The sequence below is a fragment of the Dermacentor albipictus genome, chromosome 2 (assembly GCF_038994185.2).
Source record: "Dermacentor albipictus isolate Rhodes 1998 colony chromosome 2, USDA_Dalb.pri_finalv2, whole genome shotgun sequence".
In the NCBI taxonomy this organism is placed as follows: domain Eukaryota; kingdom Metazoa; phylum Arthropoda; class Arachnida; order Ixodida; family Ixodidae; genus Dermacentor; species Dermacentor albipictus.
In genome coordinates, this window is record NC_091822.1 from 60,342,588 (window position 1) to 60,358,677 (window position 16,090).

Consider the following 16,090-nt stretch of genomic DNA (forward strand, 5'->3'; position numbering starts at 1 on the left):
CGAGTGCTTCTGTATCTAGAAAACGGAAGACTCTGTATTCTGAATCTGTACTATAACCGTTAAAGTACGGTGCTTCTCGTATTCAGAAAACGGAACACACTGTATGCTGAATCTGTACTATAACCGTTAAAAAACAGGTGCTTGCCGTATTCAGAAAACGAAAGACTCCGTATGCTAAATCTGTACTATATCCGTTAAAGTACAGGTGCTTCCCGTATTTCATCTTGCAGAGCATATCCATTATTCGAAGAATGTGCCATCGGGGACAAAATTGCCCAGGACGTGCGAGAGTCGACCGAATTTCATTGGTGTGCTATTTGCTGGGATCAGCCGTGCCACCATCTGCGTTCGGAATGTGTATACGTGACCCACTGTTTTCAGCGGTCTTGAGCAGAAATGCAATTTGGTCAACGCTCGCACTTCCAGGGTACTTTTGTCCACGATAGTACATCTCCTTTAATGCAAATGTCATGAAGGCAGCTCATAGTCAAAGCAGCAGGTCACCATTGAGAAAATTGTCTTGCCAACACACTGACATGGCTGCAGAGATAAAACACTTTGCACTTTGTGATATGAATGCACTGCATAGCATATATACAAAAAGGTGCAACATTTCAGTACTCAAGTTCTTAGACCACAGAAGCAACTTTATTTTCTTCAATCACTCGTCTTGCACTTCTTCCTGGTGAAAGTTGTTCTTGACTCCAAACGCTTGCAAGGATAAACTTGCTGCTGTTAGGACAAACAAATAGTATTCGTGAATATCCATCCTAAAGAAAGCGGCAAAAAAGTATAACCACAGAACACGACAAAGCAGTAACTTCTGTGTTAGAAAAACATGTAAGTAGATCAACATTGTTGGAACAGGGGATGTTGCTGTAGCCAACATTTCGACATAGGTGCTTGTCATTAGGGTAGCAAAGGTTTTCCTTGGCTGTGTTGTTTTGGATTGTGCATATCTCACTGGCCCCTAGCCTCATTGGGGGAGAAGTAACTGGTGCATATAATAGGTCAAGAGAAGCCAAAGTGTTAAAATAAAGGAAGGAAGGGTGTGCTTAGCAGTGGTGATTGTGATGGAGCGGGTATGAGCAATGCTGTCAGTACTTGCCAAGAGTAGGGGTGACCAAAACAGAAAACGATGTACACATGTATGCAGTCATTAATCCAGTGGACCCAATCTTCCCAGAAGACAAAATAGGTATCAAGATAAACAGTTTGCACTTTTGGAAAAGGAAAACGAAGAATTAAGGAAAATAAATTTTGTGTCAAGATGCATCTGGTTAAGATCACTGCAAATGGTAAATGAAGGCACATTATGAATATATATTTTGTTGAAAGCCGATGAAGAAAATATATATTAACCAAATATTAAAAAATAGGGACATTAAAATTAAACTGGGTATGACCATAAAACAGTAAAGAACAGCCTGTGGAAAAAAATGGGATGGATAATATAACCAGGTGCAAGATTGAAAAACGTCGAGTGCTGTTTATATTCATGCTGCTGTTGATGGCTTCAAGTTTCTGTCTTCCTGTGGAACCTTTGTCTTACTTGAACAAGGGAATGGGTCATTTTTTAAACAAGCCAGTTCAAATGCAGTTCAAAGCTTCAGCGGTGTTATAATGAAAGAAAATATTATGGTCAGTTCTCCTGCTCATCTTAAAACTTATTGCGCGCAACAAACAGGGACGAAGAATAGAAGAAACACAATGTTAAGCGCTCGTCCTTGTGTTTCTTCTATTCTTCGTCCCTGTTTGTTGCGCACAATAAGTTTCAAGATGAATTTGTTCCAACTAGGTCGACTCGCAGTCTTGCTTCAGTTCTCCTGGGTGTGCTTTCATTCACCAGTTATTTCCACCGGTGTAAGTTCAAAATTTAATGGTCTAAATGGACCTTAGCTCCTGGCAAACCATTAGCTGGTCTTTTTTTCAACACAGATGCCTGCACGTTATATGTGTTGGCAGGAGTGCTAGCGAACTACATTATACTTGTTGCCACAACCAAAGTGAAACTTGGTAACAGTGATTGAAAAGAAAAAAACAGCATTCCACAATACTGATTCAAGTCGTCTGAAAAAGTTGCTTAAGTTAACGTACACCCCCTACTCCACCAGACACAATTATTCACCACACTGACTCATGGTGTCAACCATGCTATTACAACACTAGGCATCAAGTGAGGAGAATTAGGGGATAAGAGGGCACACAATGCTTTCTGTTAGAACATCAAATGTGCTTTACATAAATGCTACATTCCAACTAACAAAGGAGCAACCGGTTTGTGAGATAGTGACCAATGCATACGAAAGCTAATGACATTCTGTGCAGCAGAATGTTGACGATGAGGTGTTATGCGCACAAGTGTACTCTTTCACACAAAATGACATCCTGCACTCAAACCTTGTGCCAACATTAGAGTTTGAAAAACACCATAGTGGAAAGCAAAGAGTGCTAAATTTGTTGAAAATTACTAAAAATTATACGATTATTCATTATCCTTACTGTTCGTTAAAGATTCACAGATTGTTCCCTACGGGTGCTGTAAACAGGCACCCTGCTTTTACAGTGGTAGCAACAATGATCTGTGGCACAGACAAGAATAAATGCTCATGAAGTTTATGCAAGACTATATCCTACAAATTACACCCAATTTCACATTCCAATATGGTAGAAGAGGAAGACGAAAAAAACTACTTTCTGGTGGATGATGCATACCCCAGAATAGAAGAAACAAGTGTACCCTGACCATTGCTGCTGCCGATGCCTGTGCACTAGCAGTTACATATAATATGGCAGTTACAATTGTTTTTCCACAAGCACTGCAAGCTGCGGCCAGTTTACCAGTACACAGCTGTAATAAATTTAGGGCAAGCTAAAGCTCTCTAATGGATTTATCTCATATGACACAATTGGAATGCAATATTCTGCAAATAAGTGAAGCGCGATGTGCCATCCCATATAATGAAACACCTTTGAAGAATCTGAATCACCACCTGCACTCTTAGGCAAAGTTACACCCTTTGGAGTGCCCCTTCTGCCACACAACAATAATCGTTATCTGCCTTGATGCGTTTCCTTTCTTGAAAACGCCACGCCCGCTACTTTGTTGTTGGGAATGCTATCATGCTGATAACGCGCATGCCGTTAGTTACTGGAAAGCACAGGGCTCGCAGCGTTAAAGAAAGGAAATGCATAAAGGCAGATGACAATTATCGTTGTGCGGAAGAAGGGGCACTTCAAAGGGTGTAACTCTGCCTAAGTGTGTGGGCCGTGACGAGAGAAAAGAGTGTGTTCTGTGTAAAGTAGTGCACCTGTATAACCTAAAGCTTTGGAGAATGCATTTAGTATGAGCTGGGAAGGTTCCTAATTTTAATTGCACACAGTGAAAACCTCCATGCAGTTTTGCAAAACGCAAACCCCCTACCTTTTTGTTGTTCAAACGTAATGACACGTAGGGCCATAACATGTACATTATGGGTTTCGTTCCCAAACAATCAAAGTGAATAGCACCACCCTAAGTGTTATGTGCCTTTTTGTTAGAGTCTAATGCTGCGATCGGCAGAGAAACGGATTTCTGGAGCAATATAAAGTATTAGGTACTGTGATCTCAGTTCTTTCACTGCTGTTTAAGCATTATCGGGTCCTAAAGTAAAAAAAACGAGGAATAAATACATGCATATTTTACGTTACAACCCTCATAAGTATTTAGTATTCTGGATTATAAAGGATTCCAGATTTACAATGCAGGACAGATTTTATTCCACTGAAAGAATGGCATCATGCCAATGATTCTGCATTTGGTGCTATATTTATTTGTATTTAGTTCAGTTGGAATGTGTGTGTATCGTCAGCGATATCGCTTGACATGTTTTATATTGACTGCTTTCTAAATTTAGGCAAATTCGTATTCGCAAATAACCTTGTATGACACCAAGAACTTGCTTAGCAGGAGTATTTCTAACATTTGCAAGATATGAGGCTCTTGAATGCATATCTCAGCCTGGGGTGCACGCCGCCCCCTAATCTCATCAGCAAGTTTCTGGAAGTTGCTTGAACGGGAGAAATAGGGAATTTATAACAGGTGACTTATGCAGCATAAGAATGATGTCCGCAAGAAGCAAGCATCAAGAACTATAAAATGAAGACTATAAAATGCAAGGATTATTTGGGATGATTTAAAATTCTGGCATTGGAACGAAATGTCTTTCAATCTATATATAAACTATGATTATTCACTCTACTACCACTACCTTCATTAGAAACATTCATAATCATTATCCTATCTATGCCACATCATCCTAGCTAATATTCAAGCCTTCATAAGCTGCTTTTTTTACTGCTAATTCTCTGAGGGAAAGAGGTGTCCGTATGAAGACCATATCATATACTTATTACCCGTTTTTTGATAAATGATAAGGGAAAAACTTCACACCAAAAATGCATTGAGCTTGAGTAAGTTCTGCATTTGATGCTGTTGATTCTTTTTTCCCTTTGCCATCATTGACCCACCTGGTTAGCTAAGTAGACAGAAAAGCTGCAGGAGAAAGGCGGGGGTGCCAAACCAGACTTGTGCCCCAGGGGACCTTTTCACGGTCACTGGAGGAACTGCCTGTGGCCTCGGCATCTTCCCTGAGGGCCATGGCCATGTCTAAGAAACCTTGTCTCCACAGGCTGCACAAAGAAAGATAATTTGCTGAGCTAAGTCTTTTTCTTAAAAGAACCCATTTAAGTTGTATTCGTGGCTTTGCACCACAAAATGACATATGACTGGCCACTCAAGACACTTTATGTGTATTCGCAGGCTTATTCCTTGGAAAAACACTTTTATGTAGCACACAATGAGTAACAGTAACAAAAAAGTGTATCAGGAGGCTTTCATATTGCTCTACAACTTTTCATTGACACATTTCATTTAATTATTTGAGATATTTAATAACTAATTAAGAATTATGCAATTAGGCAGAATGCACAATATAATCAGAGTATCTCCAGGCGATGGCAAACATTACCTTCATTTTGTCTAGTTACATCGCATTTACATATTTCTAAATCTTGGTGCATGATAGTTAAGACACCCCGTAGATCAAAAAACAATATTAAAATTTTCATAATCATCTTTTGCGTGTTATTGGTGGCTATGGCTGCTTCAAGTTATTCTTTCAGTATGGTACAAGCAGTTTTGAAGTGAAATTGTTTTGCATCGAGGGCATGTAATCTAGACAATCAAGCAAAAGGTCAAGTTGTGTTCACTATTCAGATGTTTAACTAAGAAGCTGCAGGAAAAGGAAACAGGACACAACACCTAATAAACAATGCAAAATTTGAAAATTTAAACTGAACAAGAAACCAGTTTTTGAAAACACAGAAAAAAAGCCAGCAGCTTACATCAAATACACCCTTGCTATGTACTCCAAGTGAAGTTGTTACCGCAATGCTTGGGCACCATATGAACGTAACAATCACTAACTTCGAGCAGAATATTAACACCACTAAATGAACTGGCCTTTGAAGATTCTTGATCTGAAATCCTCAACGACTTGTTCTGGCGTTTAATCTGTCAAGCTCAATCTGTATTCTCAAAAGCTGGCTCTCGGCCATAATTTCTCTAAACGCAACATCAGCTTAAATCTCAAGATAGGGTTGACCTGTAAATAAAGTGGATAATGCATGGCAAACATCATGAACTCTCTTACATGTTAACCAGAGGGTTCACTCATGCAGCCATGAAATTGTGATGCAGACACAATATATTGAAGCTGGTTTTGTGAAGTGTTTCATGCTTCCAAGGCTTCTTCAGTTGTGAAAGCTGTCTCCATTAGCTAAATAAGCGATGAGAATAAAAAAAGAACTTCAACATGCTCACAATATGTTGGCCATTTGCAAGTAAACAGCAGCCTTTTTGGGCGCCCAGGTTGCCTGGTGCAAATCGACTATGCCACAGTACTTGCGTTACCCAGTACCAGCCACTTTAAAATGCAATGTGTTCAGAACCCTTTCCCTCTGTTTGTCTGCTTTGGAAACAGTTTAACATGTGTTCAGTAGGCGTCGAGAAAGGGGACAGAAAACACTGTGCTCCACTGATTTCTAACATGTTTCGCTGGATGCAGCACACCGCACCGGATGCAGGTGAAGCCAGCGGAAATGCGATGTCATGCAGTCGCTTGTCCTGGAAGCAGGGCATATGGTGGACTAACTAGTGCGTGCGATCAGATAATATTGCTGCCGAAAAACTTTTCTTTGTGGTTTTTCACATTTTAGGAGGTCTCTACATGTCTGGTAAGCACTTTTATGACAATCTGAACCCGTATACGGTAGTGTTCTCTTACATCAAGTTTTTTCTGATTTACCAGTGTTTCCATTGCACGCCACTTATGTTAGCGACACTGTAGACACTACAATGGAAAAATTCTGGACACCTCGAAACACTGCTTGGGTAGTTTATGGCACATCAGGCAGGCATGTTAGGGGAAGAAATACCACACACCCGTGCAACAAAGTGCTGCCGCAAAGTTGTGAAGCACCAACTTCCAGGACAAGGCCGGCTTCAGTCGAGGGCGCTCGATGGGCTGTTCATCCCCTGTAGTAGAGATCAGTGGCGTGGACCCTTTTATACTGGCTGTCTTTTCTGGTCGGAACCTTGGCAACAGCTTCCACCACACTTTTTTTGAACCTGCAACATGTGCAGAGAAAGTCACATCACTGTGCGTTGATTGTATGGCTTTATTGTGCTACACATTCTATCAAATCATTAAAAAATACAGTTCACACATTTTTACTACTGTATATAGACAGTCTAGTTGCTATACACGCGAAACATTACCATTCCTCTGAGAGAATGCAACAATAGAAGCGTACACTGCAAAGCTACACTAAAATTTAAATTGATGTGACACCGTATGAGCATACAGTATGCTTACTGTATGCTCTAGCCCTGTGTCAAGTAAAAGTTAATGGTGAATCATTTATGGTGTATTTCTACTTATTCTGGGTCATCGAACTGTACAATCAATGTTCCAAGTTTACACATTGTTGGCTTTTGATTGCCTATGTGATCCGTTTCCTACTTACGCATACAGTAATCCCACTGTAAGAAGGAAAAAGAGAATAGGAAATGCCGTGATAATCTTCTACATTTGATGAGGGCAGGAGCAATGGCCAATAGCATGTGGTTGAAGCTACATAAATACTCAGTTTTCACACAGCTTAATTATTCAGCAAGTAATAAAGAGCTATCCTGTGCACCTCTGCATGACCAATAAAATCTGACTACTTGACACTGCACTAAGGCTGCCGCTTGGTACTGTTCGGCAGTTCAGCTTTGGTTTTCTGATATACAGAACTGTTTAGGTACCAGTAGTTTACTTTGTGATAAAATGGAGCTTCGAGCACTGGTCATTTGCACATAAATAATGCGACAGCAAATATAACACAAGGATAGGAATATGGGTCTCTTGGAAAAAGTACATACACATTGTGATTATAATGTGATGTGATGCCACAATGAAACAGAAAGCAACGCATAGAAGTGGACGGCGCTTTCAAGCCACCAAGGTTATTAGACAGACAGTACTTCAGAAGTGCCCGCAACACAATGTGTTGGCGGGCTAGTTGGTGTGAATCCATAAATACTTTGTTAAGCGCAAAACAATGGACACAAGAAAGACGACCAGCACAAGGCGCTACAGTCAAGTGACATCACTTTATTGCGTCGCTCCTTTATAAATAGCAGAATCTAGAAGAACATGCGCAGTAAGCACCATGTGCGGAGACCACCAACCAATCACAAGAGCGTACTCATGCGACGGGATCCAAAAAACCATACTGAGCACTGCACAAGGTTAAAGAAGGCACACTAATGCACTGTGACCCCAATGACTGTATCAAGAAAGCTTCCAATAACTCTCGGGCGGTGGTATCACAGCACTTTTTCAAAATCGTAGTATCACGAAACATGGCTTTGCACCTCCATATTTTACAATGTTGAGCCAAATGGGAACCTGTGCCTGTTGGTATGGATCGCTTAGGTTCGCAATGTTTCGTGATGCTACGATTTTGAAAAAAGAGCCGTGATACCACCGCCAGAGAGTTATCGGAAGTTTTCTTCATACAGTCATTGGGGTCACAGTGCATTAGTGTGCTTTCTTTAACCTTGTACAGTGCTCAATATGTTTTTTTTTATTCTGTCGCATGAGTGTGCTTTTTTGATCAGATGTTGGTGGTTTCTGCACATGGTGTTCACAGCGGATGTTCTAGATTCTGCTGTCTACAAAGGAGGGACGCAATAAAGTGATGTCAGTTGAGAGTAGCGCCTTGTTCTGTCGTCTTTCTTGCGTCCATTGTTTTGTGCTAAAAAAGCAATGATGTATTCCTTGTGTGTGTTTGAAGACAGCTCCACACGCAGTAGCGTATCCAGTATTGCTGCCCATTGGTTTAGCTCGCCGCAGTTTGAAGTGCCACAAAACATAAGGAGAGAAACCTGCATTATAGTCTTGTTGCAAACAAGAATATAACGTGAAGTGCATTCTGAGGCCAGAAACTATAAAAAAAGAAAATTTCATGATGCACCGCTGTGCAGGGTTTTATAGCAAAGTCAAATACATTTAGTGTAAATATCACACTATGATGGTGCACAATGGTGGTAATCTGTAATAATATAAAAGGTGCCTTAATGTTACAACAAAAGCTGACATTACTTAATACTAGCCCTGTAAAATTTAGCATGGAGGGGCACCGCTTGGTTAAACAATAGTGATGTATTGTCTATGTACACAAGTATTACCCACGCAGTTCTGCCATTGTCTAAATAGCATAAATGAATGGGTAATACTTGTATACATAGATATTACATCTCTATTGTTTAACCAAGTGGGTAAACTATGTCTGCCTGACACAAGATTAGAATTAAACCATAAATTATATATAGTCACGCTAACAGTAACACCTCATTTGAACTTCACAGTAAGTAGACGCCTGTTGATGCCAGCCTCCCCCAATGCTAAACTGTGCTGCATGCTCTACAGAGAAATTATAGTGGTATCACTCAACTCTGAAGCAATTCAGGACTGCATCACTGTAGAAGACATCTACAAATGTCCCATTTCATGTATAACAGCCTGAATTGCTTGCACATCTTACCAAGTGCAAATTAAAATTTCTTGTTTAGCTTTTTGCCTGCTAGACCACAATCCAATGTCATCAATATATTAACATATTACCTCAAAGAACCTAATTTGGCTTATAATTAACACCTTTGCATACTGCCACAGCTGCACTCTGTCATATGCGTTGCAATCATAAAGGAGTGCTGGTCCACCAGCACTCCAATGTCACTAACAGTGATCACCTACACAGCTAAGTAAACGGTCATGATTCAGGTGGCAAATAGCTATGAGAAAAAAAAATCCACTCACCTTGAGAGCTATAATACTGCAATAACTTGAGAGAGATGGACCCATTGCAGGCAGCAGACCTCTTCTCAGCTGCAGCACAACAGCAACTTGCCTTTCAGTAAAAGAAAATGATTGATTAGTAATGATAAGTTACCTTGTTTTTGCTGAGTATCAATACAATCTGACTTTCATGCATATCCACTCTCCGCTTTAGTAATACAACTTAATTATTCGTAAAATAAAAGAGTCAATGATGATACCATTCGCTTCTCTTGTATGTACAAATTTTTTCGCACTGATACCCCGTTTACTGCTTGCTTAGTGGCACGAATGCCTTGACTGCCCAGACATCATTCGAAGGAACACGTCTTGCTGCACCGTTTGCGGTGCAGCAAGGCGTTTTTTTCTGGTCACAATTAAAACGTGCACCCAAGCAAGAAAGTAACGATCACAGGTAGTGAGCGACTGCTATTGCCTCGAACGTTTATTTCCGTATTTTAACAGAAGTTCTTGTATCGGATACAGTATGCTCTCAAGCCAATACAAGCGTCAATACAAGAGCTCAACTGAACGCAGTTTTATTCTACGCTTTTAACGCGAGTGAACAAAAGGTTAGAAGTACCTCACGGAAATTGCGATCGAGCCAATCGCGCTACGACTGGAATCGATCTGAAAAGATAGGGTGATCCCTGGTTTTTGAAACAATATTTCTGTTCGCGACACCGGCTTACCACACATCATTTTAACACCTACGTTATGCAAACCAAATAAGATTAAAATGGGCTTACCTCATGAGGAAGTTACGAGCGCGCGTAGACTGTTGAACACCCGTTGAGAGCAAGCAGGCTATCCGTGTCCAAGCGCATACGTGCACCCAAACACAGGACAACTTCTTCGATGCCGCAGCGTGCAGAGTTTTGTACACGAAGTGAAAGACATCCAGCGCAAATATTTCCGCGCGATGACGGCAAATGATGAGCGCACAAGCGTACACAACACAGCGACAAATTCGGAACTTTGCCAGTTCGAACGTGCCGAGACCCAAGCAGCGTAACCATCCATCGTTGCTGTTCTTCGCTCCCGATGCGTCAATCTCTCTTCCTTGGGGTCTTGCTCCACTCTTGAGTACAAATCAAGAGATATTTACGGCGAATTAACAACATTGACAACACGACTCGAAAAATGCCGGCTGACTACACATGTTCAGCTCCGTCCGCCACTCCTTCAACGGACGCGCAGCGCGCGCTGCCCCCTGGTGCCGCACTCTGAGCGCGGAGAACCGAACGGAATCGGTTTCGTTTTCGCATTTGTGCTCTAGTTACTGGAACTGGAATATAATTGCTTGACAATTAATTGAATTCTAAAAGAGGAGAACGCTTTCTCTCCCACAAGTTAGTGCGTTTTATACAAAGGGAGAGAGAATTCAAAAGCAGAAAGGCAGGGAGGTCAACCAAAGCATTCGCTACTGGCGATAGCAAACCCCTGTGCTACAATGAAGTGCAAAGCAATGCACTGCGATGCGTCCATAAGCTCTAGTACAGTGATAATTTGGGCTGGTTGGTGCATGTAATGAACGGGTAAATAATGAGTTGTGTCATAACATTACCCATGCATAAAGCACGTGGAACTAATGGTGTTGCATTCTAGGTCAAAAAGAAATAAAGCTTGAATCGTTACATCTCGACACTGGGCATTCTTTCTTTCCGAAATATTTTTTTCTTCTTTTTGACAGTATACACAGTACTAGCACGGTAATAGGTCGTTCATCTTCAGTCACCTTCCAGTAGTTTACACACATGTCGCTGCATGTTCGCGTTCTTTATTCTACCGTACAAGAACGAGCGCGCTTACCGGTCTTGTTTCAAGATGAAGCGCCAAATGTTTGCGATTACATCTTACCGCAAGAATTAACACATGAGCAGTGAAGATTATGCGTAATCGATTTGTCTCAATGAATGGGCAGTTATTGTCAGAGACGAGATATTTTGTAAATATCATGGGAATGAGTTCAACCAACTACATTGCAGTTCAGCAGTGCCCTTTGACACTTGGGTTAATTGCTTGCCGCATTCGAAAATTTCCTCCAACCGTTGTACTTAGATCTATAGGCCGCCAGTCCCCTTCGAGACCATTTATTGCCAAATGTAAACGCAGTTACGGTCATTATACCACTCCCTGCATTTCGGTACTGATTTAGAGTGCGCACAATTTTTGGCGTATAGAGCACCAATGTCATTCCCAGTGCACCAGCACCTCAGTGCCGCAAGCTTGTTTACGTATGCACGTATGTCCCCGGCTCTTCATTCACTTAAACATATATGCTGCGTTATTAACTACAAAGCGCTTAATTTGAGAACATTGCGAGAACACGCATATATTTGCGCATATGATCAGCGTTACAAAGCCCATATGCGCGGCAAACTGCGACCGGAATAGAAGATGCGTATATATATTTATACGATCTGTTATTGCAGCTTTTGGTAGAAGGCTGCGTGTTCAATAAAGTATTGTTAGCTGAAACTTTATGAGTACGAGCGCTCATTCAGACAGCTTAAATTTTCCCACAATATACGCATGTTCACATAACAAAAATACGGAATTCTCTCTGTTTCGTCCAAAACAGTGTATAGCCGTTATATGATTACAGTGAAAATGTCCGTAAAGCTGAATACGGAGAGCACTTTCCGTATATTAACGGCAGATTTTGCCGTATTTTTGAAATATGACATACTTTCCGTATTTTTATCTGCAGTTCTCCGTATAATGACAGAAATCCCCCGTAAAATTACGGAAATTTTTTACAGTGTGTGTCTTACCAGTACTCACCTATGGGCAAAAACCTGGAGGCTTACGAAAACGGTTCTACTTAAATTGAGGACGACATAACGAGCTACGGAAAGAAGAATGATTGGTGTAACGTTAAGGGATAAGAAGAGAGCAGATTGGGTGAGGGAAAAACACGAGTTAATTACATCTCAGTCGAAATCAAGAAGAAAAAATGGGCTTGGGCAGGGCATGTAATAAGGAGGGAAGATAACCGATGGTCATTAAGGGTTGTGGACTGGATTCCAAGAGAAGGGAAGCGTAGCAGGGGGCGGCAGTAAGTTAGGTGGGTGGATGAGATTAAGAGGTTTTCAAGGACAACATGGCCAGAATTAGCACAGGACCGGGGTAGTGAGAGAAGTATGAGAGAGGCCTTTGCCCTGCAGTGGGCGTAGCCAGGCTGCTGCTGCTGCTGCTGCTGATGATGATGATGATTCAATTCGTCACAACATCATCGTCACTGCAGCATCTGCATCTCCTTGTCGTCGCGCCGTCATTGTCCTACCATCGTCGTCATGCCAATGTCGTTGTTGCATCGACGTCATGCAGTCGTGGCCATTTCGTCATGGTCGTTTCATTGTGGTCATTTTGTCGCAGTGATTTCCGTCGTCATAATGCCGCCGTCGACACGTTGTCGCCGTCATACCAGCGCCACCAGCTATTTTTATGCTCACAGCAGGACGAAGGCCTCTCCCAGCGATCTACAATTACTGCTGTCGCTTGCCCTCGCTGATTCCAACTTGCGCCTGCAAATTTCCTGATTTCATGATCCTATACCTAACTTTCTGACATCCTCGACTGCGCTTCCTTTCCCTTGGCATCCATCCCATAACTAATGGTCCACCGGTTATCTACCCTACGCATTACATGGCCAGCCCAGCTCCTTTTTTTCCCCTCTTAATGCCAAGTAGAACATCGGCTATGTCCGTTTGTTCTCTGATCTACACCGCTCTTGCCCTTTCTTTTAAAATTACGCCCAACCTTTTTCGTTTCATCGCCCTTTGCGCGGTCCTTAACTTGTTCTCGAACTTCTTTTTTTTAAACATCCATATGTTAGCACCGGTAGAATGCGATGATTGTACACTTTTCTTTTTAACAACATTGGTAAGGTCCCAGTCAGTATTTGTTAATGCCTGCCGTATGCACTCCAACGCATTTTTAATCTTCTGTAAATTTTCTTCTCATGACCAGGTTTCCCTGTGAGCAATTGACCTGGATAAACTTACTATAGTGCAGACTGTAGAGGTTAACTGGAAATCCTGAAATCTTGTTCCCTTGTGCGGCTATTGAACATTACTTTTGTCTTCTGCATAATAATCTTTAACCGCACTCTTACACTTTCTTTGTTAGGGTCCTCAATCACTTGTTGCCATTCATCTCCAGTGTTGCTGAAAAAGACAATGTTATCTGCAAAGCGAAGGTTGGGAGATATTCATGTGCGCCGTTTATCCTCACTCCTAAGCGTTCCCAGACTAATAGTTTGACTACATCTTCTGAGCATGCAGTGAATGGCATTCGAGAGATTATGCCTCCTTGCCTGACCCCTTTCTTGATAAGTAATTTTCTGCTTTTCTTGCGGAGAAGTGTATTAATTGTGGAGGGAGCTGTTGAATTTTTTTTGTAGATGTTTCACAATATATTCACGCATGCCTTCTTGATTACGCAATGCCTCCATGACTGCTGGTATCTCTAGCGAATCAAATTCCTTTTCATAATCGATGAAAGCGAAATAGACAGGTTGATTGTACTCCGCAGATTTCTCAATTACCTTGTTGATGACAGGGATTTAATCCATTGTAGAATATTCCTTCCTGGAGCCAGCCTCTTGGTTGACGGAGGTCAAGCTTTGCTCTGATTTTATTCAAAATTATCTCGGTGAATATTTTATACAATACTACGGAAAGCAAGCTAATGGGCCTATCGCTCTTCAGTTCTTTAATGACTCCGTTCTTTTGGATCAATATAATGTTTCCGTTCGCCCAGCTTTCTGGCACACTTGAAGTCGTTAGGCATTGCATATAAGGGACGCAAGCTTTTGCTCGCAGCTGTCGCTGAAACAAAGACCATTTATTCTTATTTTAAATATGCCGTTCCCCAACCAAGTGATGAGAAAGAGAGAGAGTGCATGCACGCACAGCGCGAGCGCCACGAGCAACTCGGACAGCACGTGCAGCGCCGACTGAGCGCAATCAGCAACGAGAGACAAGCATGCGTGCTGCTATATCGAGACAACACAGAGCGGCGCGGCGACGCGGCCGCAAAAAGGCACCTCTCAACAGCGGGGCCGCTTCTGAAGGGGCGCAGTAGGCCCGCCTAGCCAAAGTTTCGATTTTGCCTCGCACAAGTCCGACCTGCCACCGTCGCACCAACGATCACAAAAGCGGGAGAACCAGCTTTAAAAACGTAAGCGATTTGACGGTGCCTGCTCGGGTATAGTCAAATGTTTGTAAGTAAAAATTGACTACAGTGTGTCCTAAAAAAAGTCACAGGCTAAACTTAACAATATTCAGCAACATTTAGTGAGCCACAGTGGCCCAAGATCTAAAATGAGCTTTGAAATTCAGGAATTCGCACTGAAGTACTAACCAGGGGGTTTCCGCGCGAAATTCGACAAATAAACCATTTACCTCCAACTTTCTATTCTAATAATGAACACGTTACCGCGAAAGTAACGAAAATTGAGTTCTTCAGGAATACTTATCAGAATACACTAATTTAGTACTTATATTTAGAACACCACTAACACATAGAACAGTAGCCACCAGACACGTGCACGCAAGCACATCAAGAATAGAACAATTTTCATATTTTCACGGCATCAAATCACGATCACGAGTTGGCAAAGGCTCAATTCGTTCTCGCTTTTATCTTCAGATGTTTTTTATTGGTGTTTTCGACTGGCTACATCACGCGAAAGCATTGCCACACGCTTTCGTGTTGCAGCTCATACTGAGCGCGAAAGTAATACGCAATTACTGCTTTCGTTCTACAAGTCACCATTCGTGACTGTACCTTTCCCAGTGCTGAGTTGGCAGCCTATATGATGCGCGTGTGCTCTGGCCGACCCATCCACCTTTCTTGTAAACAAACACTCCATCACTCAATCAATCCAACTTAATTTATATACCTTGGGCGGCTCACTCGCATCATTCTCATTCTCGACGTCGGTGGAGCAATCGACTCCACTCCGCTCACGGTTCCCTCAGCCATTCCCCCTGACAGTGAAAGCAAACTGAGCGAAACGAAAGCGCAAGGCCAAACAGAAGGTTTGCTCTCAGCGCTGCTTAATATGCTCCGAGAGACCGCAGACACCGGTTATTAGTCACGGCATTTCAACGCTGCACCGCTACACTGGATGGAACTGCACCCCACAGCACACCAGAGAATTAAAACACAAAGGGCCCTCTCGTACCTTCGTACGAGAAGAGCTCGTCAGCCCTGCCGAGGAAGGCACACGATTCATAATGGAAAGCCGGAACGAGGCACGCCGGGCGACTCTCGTGTGGCCACTGTATAAGAGCGGCTATCGCTGCCGCTGCTGCTCAGAAGATGCGGCAGCCGCTTCTCCCGACGCGTCCGCCCCCGCCGGAAGTGTTTATGCCTCGTGGTCGTGACACGTTGCGACCTCCACGCGCCGCGTCGATTCTGGACACTCCGTCATGTCGTCGTACTTGTGGTTCTTTAGCACGATACTTTCGCTCCCACGCAGCCAAAGTACGACGTACTGCCAGCCCGGCATGCGAGCGTTTTCGATGCAGGCGGCAGCTCGTGAACCCGTAGCGACCTTATTATTTGCAATATATCGAGAGCTCGTTCCTCAAGCTGAAGATATGGCAAAGAAATTTTATTGTCTTCTCATTCGAATAGTGTCGGGATCC

General features: G+C 42.4%; 1 long non-coding RNA gene across 1 annotated transcript; it reads right to left on the reverse strand.

Annotated features, from left to right (window-relative positions):
• Positions 1–635: 635 nt before the first annotated feature.
• Positions 636–10,520, reverse strand: LOC139055428 (uncharacterized). The gene is made up of 5 exons (XR_011511746.1): positions 10,178–10,520; positions 9,411–9,501; positions 6,485–6,670; positions 4,510–4,671; positions 636–732 (listed from the first exon to the last, which is right to left on the reverse strand). It is a non-coding gene; the product is annotated as an uncharacterized lncRNA (long non-coding RNA).
• Between the last annotated feature and the right edge of the window lie 5,570 nt (positions 10,521–16,090).